Source organism: Myotis brandtii, unplaced genomic scaffold (assembly GCF_000412655.1).
Source record: "Myotis brandtii unplaced genomic scaffold, ASM41265v1 scaffold126, whole genome shotgun sequence".
Lineage (NCBI taxonomy): Eukaryota > Metazoa > Chordata > Mammalia > Chiroptera > Vespertilionidae > Myotis > Myotis brandtii.
Window position 1 is genome coordinate 112,325 of NW_005354425.1, and position 14,583 is coordinate 126,907.

The window sequence follows — 14,583 nt, forward strand, 5'->3', positions numbered from 1 at the left end:
AATCCTATTCCATTTATCTATGTCTATCCTTATGCCAGTACCACAAGATCTTGATTACTGTTGTTTTATAGTAAGTTTTAAAAGTCAGGAAGTGTGAGTCCTCCTACTGTTTTAGATATCCTGGATCTCTTGCAATTCTTTATGCATTTTAAAAAAAAAATAGATTTTTGTTGATTTCAGAGAGGAAGGGAGAGGGAGAGAAAGATAAAAGCATCAATGATGAGAGAGAATTATTGATTGGCTGCCTCCTGCATGCCCCCCCACCCCTACTGGTGATTGAGCCCGCAATCCGGGCATGTGCCCTCACTAGGAATTGAACCATGATCTCCTGGTTCTTAGTTTGATGCTCAACCACTGAGCCAAACTGGCTGGGCATTCCTTATGAATTTTTGAATCAACTTATCAATTTCTACAAATAAATCACCTGAGATTCTTTTTTTCCAGCTGAGATTCTGGTAGAGATTGCATTGTATCTGTAGATCAATTTAGGTAGCAGTGCCATCTTAACACTACTAATTAATGTTTATGTTAATCTTCCAATTGATAAGCACATACTTTTCTATGTATTTTAAATTTTCATTTCTTTCAACAATGCTTTTTAATTTTCAGATTATAAATATTGAACTCTTATTAGTGTCATTCCTAATATTTTAATTTTGATGCCATCGTAAATAAAATTGTGTGTCTATATAAATTTCATTTTCACATTGTTCATTGTAAGTATATAGAAATAGAATTGATTTTTTAATCTTGTTCTGTAATCACGTTGAACTCCTCCAGATTTTCTATCTACTTTGTCATGTCATCTGGAAAGAGAAATAGTTTTACTTTTTTTTTTCTAGTCTGGATGCCTTTTATTTCATTGTCTTGACCAACTGCTACAGCAGGACTCTCTAGTACTATGTTGAATAGAAGTGGTGAGAGCAGACATCCTTGTTTTGTTCCTGATGTTAGGAGGAAAGCATCAATCTCTCACTGCCTACGTGTGTTGTTGGCTGTGAGTTTAGCTGAGTGTTAGATGCTTTTTTTTATGTTGAAGAAGTTCCCTTCTATACTGACTTAAAGTGTTTTTATCATGAAAGAGTATTGGATTTTCATAAAATACTGTGAATATTTTCGGGGTGTTTTTTTTTTTTTGCTGTTGTTGCTGCTTATTATTATTAAATTTTCATTTTTAACTGTACATTTCACTTCCTTTTTGCTAAATTTTCATTTACATTGTTTATAGATTAAACAGTACATTTATTTTAGACACGTACTATACATAAGAAAGGTTAAAACGGAATCATTTGGGAGTCTGGAATGGATTAATTCAATTTACATGTTTTCTAATGGGAAAAAAAAGAAAAAAAATGATTCGGTTTTCAAACTGTCTTCCAGAATGAATTAGAAAGGAGGTTCCACTGTAGAAGCTGCCCTTTGTAAAAGGACGTTTACACTTATAAGGAAAATCTTACAGATGTAAGGGTCCTTCCCTTACTGTGCCAGGAAGAAGATATCCAAATCTGTAGAAGAAACCGTTAACAATAGATTTATTGGCCTGGGCTGAAATCTGCATAACAATCTTACACTTGTTTAGTTTGCTTTTCCTGGTAACCTCCCATAACTGGCTCTCCATTCCCAAGGTCGTTTTCAGCTGAAGGTGGTATTTAAGGTGGTGGCTTCCACCATTTGGGCAAATTACTCAGTTTTCCTGTATACAGGAGGTATTAAACTTTAATTTTTTTCTCCTGTTAATCTGCCTCATTTTAATTTTATTATTAGATTAGCCACAAGAACTAGCCTAAAGTAATCCTTATGCCAAAGAGACATATTTTGGGGTGACAAATTTTGCTCTCCCACACTCCCACATGTGAAACTTCAAATAAGAGTTTCACATTTCAGAAGGTAAGTTCCATGCTGCATTAAACCAGTCTCAGTCTTGAGACTAGGTCAGTTCAGTTCAAAGTTGTGCCTCATTTCAGGAGGCTGTCTTGCAGTTAGGCTCCCAAAGGTAGGCCGCATTTTGCAAGCAATCAGGTAATTAATAAGAGGCGTGTCCATGGAAACAAACAGGAAACAATGGTTAATGATTGCAGCAAATTATAAAAGTTTCTGAGCCAAGGGTGCAGCCAGTCAAGATTTCTAGATGTCAAGATTGAAACATCTTTTGATGGAGTGAAGGCAGGCAGTGGCAGTCTGATAGATTTTTCAGTTTGAATATCTCTGGTGATCCTTCTGCAATAGGCACAAAGATTGTCCATGTATTATTGTGGAGATTCCTCTGGGAGTTTACAAGTCATCTAATGTCAGTTTGTTTGCAGGGCTTCAGGGAAAAGGGCAGTTTCACTTCTCAATGATTCCAAGTCAGAAGAGAGGGAGAAAATTAGATACGTGAGTTTGGAGAGCTACAGCCAAATATTTGGGGAAACTAGAAGAATTCAGGACCCAGTCCAGTTTACAGGGGGAAAATAAAACCTTGAAGACAATTAACTAGAATCTGATATCCACAAGTGTATATTATAGTTTTACTGAAACATAATTTTTCTCTCTAAAATCACCTGAAACTTGTAATATTTTGTTAACCGGTGTCACCCAAATAAGTAAAATTAAAAATCACCCCCCATTTTTACCAAAGACAGTCAAATTAAGACTAATTTGTTTGCAAAATAAGTCTAGATTCAATAAAGTTATCCTGTTATTTACATAGGAGCAGCAAGAATAGCAATTAACTATAGATACTCTTTTAAATTGCTTTACTGGAATTTTTCATAAGGAATCTTCAGATTGAACTTTAAAAGACTTCTCAAGGCCAGAAAAACCAAGGCAAGGACTTACCATCAGACTGCTTGCAATACGTATAGACCAGGGGTCCTCAAACTACAGCCCGCAGGCCACATGCAAAAACAAATATTGTATTTGTTCCCGTTTTGTTTTTTTACTTCAAAATAAGATATGTGCAGTGTGCATAGGAATTTGTTCATAGTTTTTTTTTTTAAACTATAGTCCGGCCCTCCAACGGTCTGAGGGACAGTGAACTGGCCCCCTGTTTAAAAAGTTTGAGGACCCCTGGTATAGATTTTTGGGTGAGTTCCTCTCTTCTTGAGATCACCATAACATCTTGAAGTCTCTGACCAGCCAGGAAATGACCTTCCTTACTCACCTGGTAAGGTCACTAGGAACCTTGTAAGCAGGTTGTCAAGCCAGTATTTCAAAGGGTTTTATTGGCTTCCATAAGTCAATTTTAATTCCTTAAAGCTGTATGGTCATATCTGAGTCTGTGCATGTTTCTCTAATTTGACTTCCTAGTCAAAGCCTCGGTAATGTAATCAGTTTCCAATTGTGTCCTATGCAAGAAGAACAGATTCTTATTGAACTTATACAAATAACAATATGACCATGAAAATAAGAATACTCACTGAGAGTTTCTGAATTCTGGAGGGATCAATCAGGGAGAAAAGAGAAATGTTTCAGTTCTGCTTACAAAGGGTATAATTTATCAAATTGTTCTAAGTCATACTTAGCTTAAGAGGAAAGATTTCCTTATATCTGGGGAAGAAACAAAAATTAAAGAACCAGGTATATATGAAACAAAAAGTCATAAAAACAGTAATCATCGCCCTAACCGGTTTGGCTCAGTGGATAGAGTGTCAGCCTGCGGACTGAAGGGTCCCAGGTTCGATTCCGGTCAAGGGCATGTACCTTGGTTTCGGGCATATCCCCAGTAGGGGGTGTGCAGGAGGCAGCTGATGGATGTTTCTCTCTCATCGATGTTTCTAACTCTCTACCCCTCTACCTTCCTCTCTTCAAAAAATCAATAAAATATATTTTAAAAAAAACAAAACAGTAATCATCCCCATCATTCAGTCCTGTGTAATTAAGTCTTGTTTTGCTTAAATCTGGTTTTTCCACTAGTTCTCTCAAGCTTGCCTGATGATTGAGGGTGATAGAGACAGTGATACTTCTAAGAAGTTTTCAAGGCCTTCATCAAGGTTCATATGATTTTAACCCAGTGAAGTGGGTGCCTCAATCACTAGAGACCATGGAAGGTATTCACCAAATGCAAAACACATTTTCTAACAATTTCTTTGCCACTGTAAAGGATCGTTCTTGCAGCAGAGAAAGGCTTCAACCCATCTGGAAAATATATATACAACAATAAGAACATATCGATAACCCTTCATTAGTGGCAGTTGAATGAAATCTAGCTTCAATGTACTATAATGAATAAGAAATATATATAAAAGGAATTTACCAAGGAAACTGACAGAACCAAGAAGCTGTTTTGGGTTTCCCAGAATCCCAACTATTTGTTTAATTTACAGCCATTCTTTACCCATATAATATATCCTAGGAGTTTATCATCACTTATTTCACAATGCTTCCCATGTAATTTAACATACCAAATAAGCCTAATCAGTTTAATATCTATTTTATAGAGAGAACAAAAACATTTTGAGATGTTCCAGGGGCCCTCTGGAACACCTCAAAGTTACTTCCAGGTCAAGAAAAAGGTTCTATTTATATTTAAAATTGGAATTTGGGGAAGTTTGTCAAATTATCAAGATGTTCTAAAATACTTAATAGGATTATAGGTCATTATGAAACAACTAGAGGCCCGATGCACGAATTCGTGCATGGGTGGGGTCCCTTGGGGTGTCCTGCGCTACAGAGCTCGGGCCCCAGCTCACACCCCCAGCCTTGCGCCCCCAGCCTCGCAGCCCCGCCTGGCACCCCACCTTGGTCTAGCACTGCCCCCTCACCTGCTTCACCATCCTGCCTACGGGGTGATTGGGGCCGGCCCCCCGCCCACCCAGCTCCCTCAGTGCCTGGGAGCCAGGCGACGGCCCCTCCCCCTGCCACCACTGCTGGTCGCCATCTGCAGGGCAACCGCCAGAGGCGACAATTTGGATATTAGGCTTTAAGATTTCAAAAACATACAAAAGGTTACATAACTGTTAGCAAAACTGTTCTTTTTAAAAATATATTTTATTGATTTTTTACAGAGAGGAAGGGAGAGGGATAGAGAGTTAGAAACATCGATGAGAGAGAAACATCGATCAGCTGCCTCCTGCACACCTCCTACCAGGGATGTGCCCGCAACTAAGAAATAAATAAACAAACAAACAAACTTCCAAACAAATGAAGTTCCCTCTCTTGGGGCTCTGGCTGCAGGGGACTGCACTGTGGCCGCATGGTGCATGGCCGTGTTGGGCCCACATGTGGACTGAAGGACTTTAATCTGGCCTGGATGCTGAACCACGCCCGGCTGCAATGTGGAACGGAAACCCTGGACACTGGTCCTCTTTCTGGCTCTGCTGAACTCCCAGCTGCCCTTCTTTCAGGACTGGCTGTGGGAAATGAGACATTGGAACCTGAGGAATGTAACTCTATGCCGATAAAATCTTCTACCACCAAAAAACAAAAAATTTGTTCCATGAGAATATGCCTTATCCCTCCCACCTTCCCTCCACTATGGCTCCACCTACTCACAATACCCTGCTTTGTGTCCTCAGGGAATAGCCACTGAAGGAAATTATGAGAAACATTTTTAAGGCCATCTTGCCAGTTCAGAATGTTCTTGAAAATAGTCAGCAAACTTTTTATTTAAAAAATATGGTAATAGAATGAAATGATACAGATTTGTTAACTATATCTAAGACAGATTTGTCAGACATAACAATATATATATCTAAGTGACCCACTGGCCAGCTAGTAGCTATAACATGCACTGACCACCAGGAGGCAGACGCTCAATGCAGGAGCAGACACCACAGACATGGAAGCATGGAACAAACTGATGAATCTCAGAGGGAAGGAGGGGGAAGGTGGGAAGAGATTAACCAAAGATCTTATATGCATATTAGAGGCCTGGTGCACAGATTCATGCACCTGTGGGGTCCCTCGGCCTGGCCTGTGGGGATTGGTTCAAAACAGTCCGACATCCCCCAAGGGGTTCCAGATTGCAAGAGGGGGCAGGCCAGGCCGAGGGACCCCACCAGTGCACGAATCCGTGTACCAGGCCTCTAATATATATAATAGTCATGTCCTGGGACCTGGAGGCCTGCATGTAAAGTAATATATATATATTGATTTCAGAGAGGAAGGAAGAGGGAGAGAGAGAGATAGAAACATCAATGATGAGAGAATCATCAATCAGTTGCCTCCTACACGCCTTCCACCAGGGATGGAGCCTGCAACCGGACATGTGCCCTGACTGAGAATCGAACCATGACCTCCTGGTTCATAGGTCAATGCTCAACCACTGAGCCACACCAGCCAGGCAAAACTTTGTTCTTATTATTGAGGTGATTCCGTTTTCTTGAGTAATTAAGGCATCATAAGATACAGAATATGATGTTGATATAAAATAGAATCTTTTCTTGGCAAAAAACTTTTCTCAGTACTGTATCTTAGGAAGAACAGACCAATAATCCACAAAAACTTTATCCTTTAAACAGAGAGAAAAACCAAATTAATTTTGCATCAGTTTACTTTTAATACCTAAATTTGCTTACTTAAATTCATTCCAATCTTACTTGACCACACAGAAAATTTCCTTTCTTGAGAATCCTTTTCACGAACCTTATATAACTTTCCTCATTCAGACATAATTTTTTTTAGGGCAAACTTATTTTCTTATAATTTCCCTCAAAAAATGTATTCCTATACCTAATACCTTCCATTACTGAAAACATATATCCTACTTTCCTTGCATTCTAAGTTGATTCACTTTTTATTCCTAGTAGTTTCAATTATATATATTTGGCTTTTTAACTGCTAAAAACCTCAATTTCTAAAGAAAACTAAGTGCCGAAACCGGTTTGGCTCAGTGGATAGAGCGTCAGCCTGCGGACTGAAAGGTCCCAGGTTCGATTCCAGTCAAGGGCATGTACCTTGGTTGCAGGCATATCCCCAGTGGGAGATGTGCAGGAGACAGCTGATCGATGTTTCTCTCTCATGGATGTTTCTAACTCTCTATCTCTCTCCCTTCCTCTCTGTAAAAAATCAATAAAATATATTTATAAAAAAAAAAAGAAAACTAAGTGACTGTGAACTGTTGAAACATAGCAAATCATAACATAACTAGAGGGTCAGTGCACAACATTCATGCACTGGGGGGGGGGTCCCCTCAGCCCGGCCTGCGTCCTTTAGCAGTCCAGGAGCCCTCGGGGGATGTCCGACTGGTGGCCGCAGTGCTGCCATGGAGGCGGGAGAGGCTCCTGCCACTGCACTCACCAGCCATCAACCTGGCTTGTGGCTGAACGAAGCTCCCCCTGTGGGAGCGCACTGACCACCAGGGGGCACCTCCTGCGTTGAGTGTCTGTCCCCTGGTGGTCAGTGTGCATCATAGCAACCGGTCATTCCGCTGTTTGGTTGATTTGCATATTGCCCTTTTATTATATAGGGTTATATAGGATAGGTGTACTAAAATTTAGCACTTAGTTGAAATTATTAAATTAGTTCTTTTAAGAGTCTTAGTTGCACTGGAATTTAGTCATATCCTGGGGCCTGGAGGCCTGCATGTAAAGTAAGTTTCAGAAAGAATATGAAAGTATACTTTGCTTGAGGAAGCAACCATGTAGGTTGCTTGGTGTAAAAAGAAAGACAAAGATTCTTTTTAGTTGAAATTCTGTAAGTGTGGCCTGTAAAGCTATTCTAGAACTAAATAAAGAGAGTTTTTCTTCAAACATCTGAAGGACTGTAATTAAAAATTAATTATATTAGGCCTTACATAAAAGGTAAATAAATATTGGTTAAAAAAAAAGAAAGTATACTTTGCTTAAGATAATAGAAGAAAGTAACCGTTAAGCATAGGATGTATAGCTCTGATGTTGTTTTTTTTCTGCTCTTAAGATAACATCACTGACTCACACTCCCAAGATGTCTTGCAGAAATCATTAAGCAGAAAGGACCACCTGGCGTTAAGAAGACCCTGGACAGGATGCCACCACGAACTAAAATGAGATTAAGAAAATTGCTGAAGCTTGCACAAGAACTGACCAATGAACAACGCAGCCCACAACCCTGAACCTCTTACTTGTGCTTAATCATGATATTTTGCCTTTAAAACCCCCCAATTGTAAGCCATCAGTGATCTGGGTTTTTAAGTGATAGCTTCCAGTTCTTCTTGTGTGGTACCCTGCAATAAAGCTACCCTAATTCCTCCACTGCAATTCTTGGTATTCAGTGTTTGACTCTGCTGTGTGCTGGGTGAATGAACTATCTTATCTATAGCTTCCATTAAGATTTAATCAACAAGTTTTGGTTTTACAGTGCTGGGTAGGGGAAATGTTCCACAGCCAGACATAATATCCATTCCTATTTAAACATTCAGATAAAGTTGGCATAACTTCTTTACATAATACCTACTTAAAACAACCTAACTTTCATAATCTTATTAGCCATACATTTTTATGATCTCTCAATCTAATTATAGTCTGAGTCAGGGATTCACCAATGGGTTTTGGTATCCAGGCCCTTCCATCAATCTCTATTTTTAATATTTTTCAATGATCATTACCAGCTCCCATAGGCTACTGATATGAACTTTCTTTGAGACTTTTCTTTTTTTTAATATGTTTTTATTGATTTCAGAGAGGAAGGGAGAGGGAGAGAGAAATAGTAACATCCATGACAGAGAATCATTGATCTGCCTCCTGCACGCGCCCTACTGGGGATCAAGCCCGCAACCCGGGCATGTGCCCTTGACTGGAATCAAACCCAGGACCCTTTAGTCCACAGGCCAATGCTCTATCCACTGAGCCAGCATGTCCCAGCCAGTGAGTTCTCCTGGCTTACTTGCCTAAACTGTTGGGAGAGAAAAATTTTACTCTGCCTTTCAAGGTTTTTCTGGCTGGTCTAAACAGATTGGCATGAGACATTAGCAAGAGGAAAAAAAACTTTAGTAACATGCATACATGGGAGAGACCCAGGAAAACTGAGTAATTCTCACCAAAATAAAGCCATCACCATAAATACCACCTTCACCCAAAGACAAAAGACTTTAGGGGTGGAGACAGTTATCGAAGGTTTCCAGAAAAAGCACAATAAACAAGAGTAAGATTGTTATGAAGATTTAAGTCCATGCCTTTTCCACTGATAGTGAAGGAAGGCCTGGTCCAGTGAGGGAAACACCCTTACAGATGGAGATTTCTGTTAAAAGTATAAGTCTTCTCTGGTCAGGCGGCTCAGTTAGTTGGAGCGTTATCCAGTACACCAAAACATTGTGGGTTCAATCCCCAGTCGAGGCGCCTACTGGAGGCAACTGATCAATGTTTCTCTTTCCCTCACTGTCACTTTTCTCTCTTTCCTCTCTTTTCTCTCTCCCTTTCTCTAAAATAAATGAAATAATTTTTTTTAAAAAAATTAATGTTTAGCATCTAGGACAGTGATGGCGAACCTATGACACGCGTGTCAGAGGTGACACACGAACTCATTTTTTTGGTTGATTTTTCTTTGTTAAATGGCATTTAAATATATAACATAAATATCAAAAATATAAGTCTTTGTTTTACTATGGTTGCAAATATCAAAAAATTTCTATATGTGACACGGCACCAGAGTTAAGTTAGGGTTTTTCAAAATGCTGACACGCCGAGCTCAAAAGGTTCGCCATCACTGACCTAGGGTCTGATGGATTGTGGGTTTTCTCTGCACTCGCCTGTACAGTAGCTTCTAAATATCCTCTAGTAAATATGTATTAGATCCGTAAGCTCTGATTCTTGGTCACATTCACCCTAACAGAAACCTGAGCAGCCACAGGGCCTACATGTGATAGATTTCAAAAATTCATTCTTGTTATTTCTAAAAACACATGATAAAACTAGTCAGATCATGGTTGCTGATTTTGAAGTTTGGAAACTAAGGTCATTGTGGCCAAGAGGGTAGCACCTGTTTCTAGAAAGTGTGGATGAAGGGGCGAGGGGTTGAGGTCAGTCTAGAGAACAGGGGAGCTTCCCTAGTGAGGGGGACCCTGAGGACATCTACAGGCAAAGAGATGGTCCCTCTTTCCCTCCTTTCTACTTCCTTCCCTCATCTGTCGGTTCATTTACTCAGTCAGTCAGCAACCCTTTACCAAATACTAAGGCTGTGCAGGCACCGGACTAGACCCTAAGGCAGTGATGGCAAACCTTTTGAGCTCGGCGTGTCAGCATTTTGAAAAACCCTAACTAAACTCTGGTGCCGTGTCACATATAGAAATTTTTTGATATTTGCAACCATAGTAAAACAAAGACTTATATTTTTGATATTTATGTTATATATTTAAATGCCATTTAACAAAGAAAAATCAACCAAAAAAATGAGTTCGTGTGTCACCTCTGACACGCGTGTCATAGGTTCGCCATCACTGCCCTAGGGAAACAGGATGAGAAGACAGTGGTGTCTGTCCTCAGGAAGATCACACAGTTCACTGGAGAAGACAGACGGGAAAACCACATGAGAGCCCAGCATTAATGGAGGCAGGTACAGGACGCTGCAGGGTCACAGAGGGACCGTTGGCTAACTTTACCTGGCGGCAGGGGCTTCACAAAGGTGGCGACAGTTGGGTCAGGTCTTGAAGGATGAGTAAGAGTTTTCCAGGCAGACTAGGGGGAGGAAGGGCCTTCCAAGCAGAGGGAATAGCATGGGCAAAGGCACGGTGATGTGAGGCAGCACTGTAAGATTCTTAGCTGGGAGAGCAACATGATTAAACTGATTCACTCTTTGACTCAACACATGTGTGCTATGCACTCGGCTAGGCGGTGAGGATGACGGCAGTAAAAAAACAAATCCCTTAACTCGTGGAGCTTACATTCTAGTTGGAGAGATCCACGCACAGCAAAGGGATAAAAATAAAGCAGGGGATGATAACAGAGAGGGAGCACAGGGTGGTGTTAGACAAGGGTGGCCAGGCAAGGCATTCCTGACCCACTGACTTTGAGCAGGACTGAATGAAGGGAGGGAGCAGGCCTTGGTAATGAATGGGGAAAGGTAACAACACCAGGCAGAGGGACTGCAGGTGCAAAGGCCCGGGCGGGGCGGGGGGGGGGGGGGGGATGTGTTTGGTGTGACCAAGGTATAAGCAGGTAGGACTGGGGAGTAGTGGAGCAGCGTGAGGGGGGATGAAGTTGGTAGGAGATGGGGTTGGTGAGATAGAGAAGGACCCAATCATGTAGGGCCATGTGGGCCACAGCAATGGGGTGGGGAGAACTCATTGTAAAGTCTGCATGTTATGATATGAGAGGAAAGTGAGGTGATAGGATAATGCAAAGGTTTTCACCCAAACTGGAAGGATGGAGGCACAAAGGACACTGGAAGGAAGCTCAGGAGGACTTCAGTTTGAAGATGTTACGTTTGAGAGGCCCATTAGATCTCTAAGAGGAGCTGTCAAAGAGGCATCTGGATGTGTCAGTATGGAACCTGAGCAGGGGTCAGGGCAGCAGGTGTCCATGCTGAGCGGCATTTAAAGACCTGACATGAGATTTCAAGCTCTGCGGGCCGAAGTCCAAGGCCAAGACTCAAGCCCCAGGCTGACACTCGAGCTCAGGCTCCCAAAGGTGCCCCCAGGAAATCTCCACAGTAGAGGCCTCTGTCCACCAATGTGAGGATGGAAGGACTGGTGTGACCCCTGGGCTGCTGTCTGCATGGAGTTAGTGTCCTCCTGTGCTATTTGCACAAATAAACTTGAGGCAGGATCTGTCCGTCAAAAGAAGAAAAATTTAAAGATGTGAATGCTAACAAGAGAATGCAGCTTCCAGATAACATGTAATTTTCTCTGCCAGAGAATAAAGTTGCTTTTCCCTAAATGCTAACAATCATTCAAGCTCACTAGTTTCCTAAAATGAAATACTTTGGTCCAATAACCTAACCTTATCAATAAACTCCAATCCCAAAAGTCTTGCTTTTTTAAATTTTTAATTGATTTTAGAGAGAGAAGGGAGAGGGCGAGATAGAAATATCAATGATGATGATACGGGAAAGTTGGACCTTAATGCGTGGTGTTCCTCTGGGCAGGATGGTTCCCAGATTCTTGTCCAGTGGAATCGAAGAATGAAACCATGGATGAAAAGATGGTATAGCAAAAGGTGAGAAACAAGCACAGACTTCCACGTGGGGAGGGGGAAAGAGTCCCACTGGGTCCCTTTTTTCCATGGTTTATATAGGCTGCAGTTCTTTGTGCCCTGACATCCCCTCTATTGGTCACTATCCCTCTGATTTGGTCACTATAGCAACTTCAGAGCTCAAACCTCAGGTGAGGTACCTGAGGCTCTCCTCTCTTATTGTTCTATTCCCTTTGGGCTTTCCTCTTCCCTCTCTGAATGAGGGGCTTCCTTCCCTTTATTCTGTAAATGTACACCTTCTGAAGCTCCCAGCTCCCTTATTCGATGGAAATCTACCTCCTGCAGCTCTGTAGCCCTGTGCTTTTTCCATGGGCCCCTTAATTCCTAAAATTTTCCTAAACTGCCTATTTCACCCCTAAAAACTCCTATTTTACCCCTAAAAACTCCTTTCAATGATAATCATTGATTGACTGCCTCCTGCACATTCCCTACTGGGATTGAGCCCTCAACCCAGGCCTGTGCCCTGATGAGGAATCCAACCATGACCTCCTAGTTCGTAGGTTAACGCTCAACCACTAAGCCACACTGTCCGGGTGAGTCGTGCTGTTTTAAATAAACACACTTTTCAAGATTACAAAAAAAAATATTGATAATTATTGAAACGGAGTCCCTGTTTGATGGGAATTCATTATAGTATTCTCTCTACTTTTAGGCATACTTGAACATTTCCATAATAAGCACCCAGCCTGTTTTGTCTTCTGGACGGAAAGTATGGTGTCAGTCACCGGTGACTGACATGGCGCTTAATGTGTTAAAATGTTTTTTGAAAAAAAATTTCTTCAATTAGTGTGGAATTTCAGAGAGAAGGTTGTGGAGGGTGGGTGGATGGGAGGTAATCAACCAAGGACCTGATATGCATATATGCATGGCCCATGGACACAGACAATGGGACAGTGAGGGTCATAATACTTCCAACAATAAAGAATTATTTTAAAATTTTTCTTTAATTATTTCCCCATCGCAATCGCCAGGATAAAGTACACTTTTTTTTTTTTTTAGCAGGAAAACAAGATTCTTTAGGATCAAGCTGATTTCTCGGGCTACATATCTTAAGTCCTCCCACTCCTACCCCTTTTGCACTCTATACTGCAGGATTTCTTAGCCTCAATACTATTGTGGTTTTTGTCCCAATAATTCCTTGGGAGAGGAGATTTTTAGCAGTATCTATCTTCTATCCACTAGTTGGCAGTAGCACTCATCTGGTTGTGAAAACCAAAAAAATTCTCAGACTTTGTCAAATGTTCTCTAGGGGGCAAAATTGCCCCTGCTTGAGACAACTGGTCTAAGTATACCAGATGGTCCACAGTTCCTAACATGACATGCTGTTTAATACCTCTGATAATTTTTATAAACTATTCCCTTTGCCTAGAACAGCGGTTCTCAACCTGTGGGTCGCGAACCCTTTGGGGGTCGAACGACCCTTTCACAGGGTCGCCTAAGACCATCGGAAAACACATATATAATTACATATTGTTTTTGTGATTAATCACTATGCTTTAATTATGTTCACTTTGTAACAATGAAAATATATCCTGCATATCAGATATTTACATCACGATTCATAACAGTAGCAAAATTACAGTTATGAAGTAGCAACGAAAATAATTTTATGGTTGGGGGTCACCACAACATGAGGAACTGTATTAAAGGGTCGCGGCATTAGGAAGGTTGAGAACCACTGGCCTAGAATGTCTTTCCCCTCCTCTTCCTGACAAGTTTTGTAATGGTTCAAATACCTGCTTAGATCAACACTTTTTGGGTGAAGTCTTTGTTTCCTGTGTTCATTTCATTTTTGTAGTCCCCAGCCTCCCAACACAATCCTTGGCATAAAATAGGTGCTAAATAAATGTTTGCTGAAAAGATTAACCATAATTACTAAGAGATTATTTTTAGAGGCTTCCACACATTTTCTGTGATCATCTTTTTTAAAAAAAATATATTTATTGATTTCAGAGAGAAAGGGAAAAGGGGAGAGAGAGAGAAACATCAATAATGAGAATCATTGATTGGCTGCCTCCAGCAGGTCCCCAACTGGGGATTGAGCCTGCAACCCCCAGACATGTCCTTGGCCGGAATCAAACCTGGGACCCTTCAGTTCGCAGGCCAACGCTCTATCCACTGAGCCAAACCAGCTAGGGCACTAAGAGATTTTTACTGAGGTCCTTGTCAGCACTGAACTTTATAAAGGTATAAAGCAAGATCCTCACTCTAGAATGATTTACAAATTAGTTGATGAGATAAAAACTGTTAATTATCCCCTATTACCCTCTTTCTCCTTTGTCTTGAATAAAAGAAGCTCGGATGGCTATCTAGAAAAAAAAATTTCCCAGCCTCCCTTCAGACTAAGTGCTAGCCAATTGATATAAGTGGAAGTGTATCCTTTAAAAGAGGGATACACTTTGTGACTTCCTCCTTCCTATTGGCTGGAATGCTGATGAAATGGCTGGAGCTCAAGCAGCTATTTTGGACTAGGAGGTTGCCTCATGTTAAGAATGACAGA

The 14,583-nt window shown here is 41.0% G+C and overlaps 1 protein-coding gene across 3 annotated transcripts in view; it reads left to right on the plus strand.

Moving 5' to 3' along the window:
* The window catches only part of RNF113A (ring finger protein 113A), a 21,172-nt gene extending 13,020 nt beyond the window's left edge, over positions 1-8,152 (plus strand). The window contains exon 3 of one of the 3 annotated variants that reach the window (XM_005859427.2): positions 7,864-8,152. The gene's annotated coding sequence lies outside the window, so the exon portion shown is untranslated. Of the gene's footprint in view, positions 1-7,836 lie in introns of all 3 variants that reach the window. The other 2 variants (XM_005859425.2, XM_005859426.2) reach the window with 2 other exon arrangements.
* Positions 8,153-14,583: the final 6,431 nt, after the last annotated feature.